We start from the raw sequence: 5,134 nt of genomic DNA, 5'->3' as shown, positions 1-5,134 counted from the left end.
ATATATATAAAGCTCTTGCTGGTGCCAATCGCACGTATGTGTTTCGATCTGTCATTGCTGATTGTGAATTTGGTTGACACTTCTATTATAGAGAAAGGGTGAATAGTGAGATTAAAATATTTCTTTTAATTAATTTCCTTTCAATGTGCACAAATTCGTGCACCAGACCACTAGTATATATATAATTAAAAAAAATAAACCACTAAATTCTGGGATGGCTTATTACACTGCAATATCTTACTAACTCAGAATGCCATTGACAACTACCAAAGAGAGGAAAGAATGAGGAGGTGTCAGTAGCTGCAAGGTTCAGTTTTTTTTCTCCTTCCTTTATAAATGCAAAGGGAGAATGTTGGATCAATCATGAAGTCCTTTGAAAAGGAGGGGACAATAAGGAAAAATTGAGAGGTGATTGCTAAGATGATGTCTCTCAAAATAGTTACAATTAAAAGGTAACAACTTACTTAAAAAGAAACACCTACCTTCCCTCCCACCCTGTTTAGAAATGTTACATATTTTGCCCTGGCTGGGTAGCTCATTTGGTTAGAGCATCTTCCAGATACAGCAAGGTTGTGGGTTCGATCCCAGGTCAGGGTACATACAAGAATCAACCACAGAGTGCAAGTTCATATATAGGTAGAGCAATGGGTTTCTCTCTCTCTCTCTCCCTTCCTCCCTCCCTCTCTCAATCAATCAATAAATAAAAATTAAAAAATAATATTGCAGCCCAGCTGGTGTGGCTGATTGGTTGAGTCACCAGCAGGTCGCTGGTTCAATTTACTGTCAGGGAACATGCCTGAGTTGCAGGCTCAATCCCAGAGTTGGGGCATGCAGGAGGCAGCCAATATACACTGAGTGGCCAGATTATTATAATCTCTGAACGCATAATAATCTGGCCACTCAGTGTATATCCTATATAATAAAAAGCTAACATGCAAATTCTCCCCTCGAGTAGGAGTTCGACCAGCAGGCAGGCCGGCCAACCGCCCATGTCCCCTCCCCCTGGCCAGGCTGGCCGGACCCCACCCATGCACGAATTCATGCACCGGGCCTCTAATATATATATACACTGAGTGGCCAGATTATTATGCGTTCAGAGATCATAATAATCTGGCCACTCAGTGTATATTGATGTTTCTCTCTCATCAATGTTTCTATCTCTCTCTTCAAAAAATCAATAAAAACATTTTTTAAAAATGTTACACATTTATTTCCATTGCAAGGAAATTAAATAATTATAAACAAGGCACATTTCTAGGCTTTGTCAAAAATATATAATTCAGAGGAAAATATTATAAATTTAGGTTAAACATGGTGAAATAAAACCAAATTATAGATTTTCTCTCTGGAATGCTTTTCCACACCACCCACCAATTCTCTGATTTTTTGGAATTGTACACTAAACCTGGGTATGTGCCCTGTCCCAGAATCAATCGAACCGGTGACCTTTTGGTGCACAGGACTAAGCTCAACCAACTGAACCACACCCACCAGGGCAAAACACTTTCACCTTTATTATTCTGTGGCTATTTCAGGAGCTTGGAGCAAAACCCAAATATTATAATAAATCATGACCCTATCTTATCACTTAGAAAATTAGAAGGGTTTTAGGAACTCTATAATAAAAACCCTGGACAAACACCAAAATAAATATTTCTTAGATCACCACACCACACTCTTCCATCCTTAAAAACTAGTGAAATGCATGAAAAAAAACAAATTCTATCCCCGCCCCCTTCCCCCCACCCCATGAAACTCTACTGGGCAAAGCTAAGGTAATCAGAGATCTGGAAAGAACTCAGATTAGGCATGAACAAAATGAAAATAAATTATGTTAAAATTGTGTCAATCATTATAGCAATAATAATAATGATGATGGTGATGATGATAATAATAACAAAATGGGTCATTACATTCAAAAGAGAGAAGAAGAAGCTAGGCTAGAAGAAAGCCCACTGAATAGAAGAAAGCTTTCTGTGAGCATTTTGTACTATAGATAAAAGCAGTGTAAGCAAGTATTGTAGGGGAGGAGGACACGGCCCCCGCAGTGTTCTTTCTGCTGGTCTAGTAATTACATCTATATAAGACAGATTAACACGAAAAAGGAACCAAATTTATTATATATGTATGCATGGGAACCCCACATACTAGTACATGGGCGAGTGAGAGGCCCCACCAACATGAGAGGTTCAGGGACAGAAAGTTAAAATGAGGTACCGCTGGCATTTTTTAAAATCCTCACCTAAGGATATTAAAAATTTTAATTTTTAATTAAAATTTTCAGAGAGAAAAGGAGAGGGAGAGAGAGATAGAAACATCAATGGTGAGAATCATTGATCAGCTGCCTCCTGCACACCCCCTGCTGGGAATCGAGCCCGCAATCCAGGCATGTGCCCTAATTGGGAATTGAACCTGAGACCTTTTGGTTGCTCTGGCCTACGATCTACCACTGAGCTACACTGGCCATGGCTATGTGGCATTCTGAGCGAAGGATGAGGTCAGGTGCCTCAGGGCTTCAAAGGGTCATTGGAGGAGGGTAAGAAGAGGAGATGTTCAATAGTTAGTAGTTTGCCCTGCCATGTAGATAGCGCATACAGAGTTATTTCTGGTGATGTCTTATGACAGGCGAATTTCTCTTGTGCCCGCAGGTTCTCTGTTGCCTTTAGTTCAAAATAATCTGCATACCACGGAGGCACATCTTGGGGTGGCTCTTCCTGAACCCTACAGTACACATTCAGTAAAATAACCCAACTTACAGATGATAAAACAGACTGAGATGAAAAAGCAGATTGTAAAGCTGTCCTATCTTGTATTTTCATTAAGTAATTTTGAAATGGAGACTTCGCCAATAAATTCGAATAAAGATATTTGAATATAGTTGAATCAAATTTCTGGATGGTGGAAAGTGTAGATGTAGTCCCCTCCCCTCACTTCCCACAAGTTGAGATATTTAGAGAGCAGATGATAGATATGAAGGAAAAGTCAATATAAATATAATTGGTTTCCTATTTTTTTTTTATTGAAAAATATCTGTTGAGCCTGGCCGGTGTGGCTCAGTTGGTTGGCTGTTGTCCCATGCACTGAAAGGTTGCTGGTTCGATTCCTGGTTAGGACACGTGCCAGGGTTGCGGTCAGATCCCTGGCAGGGGCATGCAGAAGTCAGCCGATCAATGTTTCTCTCTCTCTCTCCCTCTCCCTTCCTCTCTCTCTAAACATCAATAAAAAATTTTTAAAAATATGTTGAACACTATGTTTCATAAAGCTTAAAATAATCTTTGTACAGTTTGTTAAATAAAATTTTGTTTCCTTACTCTCAATGATGATATTTGTAGTGTAATTTATTTCTGCTGTTTTTTAGTACAGTGTGTAGACAGCTGATGTTTTGGAAAAAACATCATTATTATGGAAAATTATTTAATTCCAAGCAATCAATTCATTAGTGAATACACAAATACATTAGGAATATCCAGAATGGTACTCCAAGAGGTAAAGGATTTGGGAGTGTTTATTTCACTCGCTCACTCATTCATGAATTCATTCCTCTGTAAGTTCCAGGAGGGCAAAGACTTTGCAGGGTTTTTTTTCATTGCTATATGCCTCGGGGCCACAAACAGTCCTTGGCATATAGCAGCAGGGGAGCAGATACATGACCCCCAAATATGCCACTTTGGCTTGTGGATTATTTCGAACTGAAGGCAATCAAGACTCAGCAGACTCAAGGAAGACGCTTCTATCTGCCTTAACTCCTAAAAGAATTTAGATGGAGGGCCTGGTCCAGAAAGAGAGCTGTTACCAGAGATAACTTTGATCTGAATGCTTACCTGTATGGCAGGGCAAACATGGAAATGCCGAACATCTGCTCTTCTTACTGTCCTGTGAAATACTCTCTCCCCTTTGAAGCTCCAGGCCCTTATCCCATTCCTTAACTCAGGATGGCATACCAACCTCAATGACCAGCCTTGCCTCGGGTCTCATGTTTTCAAGGGGCTCCCTGATGTAAGTAATTAAATTGCTTTTTCTCCTCTTAATCTGTCCCATGTCATTTTAATTATTAGACCAGCTAAAAGAAGGGTGGAGGAAAAAATTTTCCTTCCCCAGCAGTACTCAATAAATGTTTGTCAAATTCACTAATCCATTTATTCAACCAGCATTTCTTAATGACCATATAGACACTGCTCGATGCCGCAGAAGCAAACATGAGGAAGTCATTGTTCTTGTCTTCAAAGAGCTGAAGGTATACTAGAAGAAACAAATATTGTGTAGTGATAAATATATGTTCAAATATAAGCATATAAAGGAGAGCAAATTATATGGTGGGGATTGGGGGCTAAGTGAATTTTACAGGAAAATAGATACCAAGGAAAGGATGTAATGAGACAGAGGACATAGCTAAAAGAGAAATTATGGTTTGTGACTCTGGAATCTGTTCCAGTTTAAAAAATTGCTTAAACTGACCACAAAGTTGAAAGCACTATTTTTTTCTGATGGTTGAATATTTGACTGCTATTAAAGATGGATGGAGTCCAGGTGGCTAGGCTCAGTGATTGAGCGTTGACCTGTTGACCTATGAACCCGGAGGTCACTATTCGATTCCTGGTCAGGGCACATGCCCAGGTTGCAGGCTCCATCCCCAGTGTGGATGTACAGGAGCTCGCCTATCAGTGATTCTGATATATACACACACACACACACACACACACACACACACACACACACACATGATTCATGGGTAAATTAGTTGCTCTGTTTTAATGAGCTGCCAATAGGACCACTCCTCTTTAATTGTCCATTATTTTCAATTCCTATGCAAATACTTCGTTTTAAAGTAAAATCTTGAGATCCTCGATTTATGTGCAGATTACCATGTCACTCAGGCGATTCCATGCACTGAGGCTATATATCTTGAGCAACTGAAGGTGTTGATTCAAGTTTAAAAACAATGTTCTTGAGAACCAAGATGGCAGTGTAGGTACACCGTGGGACTCCCCGCCGCCCGCAACCACATCAAAATTACAACTAAAATACAGAACAACCATCATTGAGAACCGCCTGAAAGGTGGCTGAATGGAAGTCCTACAACTAGAGAAGTAGAAGAAGAAAGTACATTGAGACTGGGATATCTCGGCTGCAGGGG

The sequence above is a fragment of the Cnephaeus nilssonii genome (assembly GCF_951640355.1).
Source record: "Cnephaeus nilssonii genome assembly, chromosome: 18".
Lineage (NCBI taxonomy): Eukaryota > Metazoa > Chordata > Mammalia > Chiroptera > Vespertilionidae > Cnephaeus > Cnephaeus nilssonii.
The sequence above is the reverse complement of the archived record's forward strand: the minus strand, read 5'-3'. Positions refer to the sequence as shown.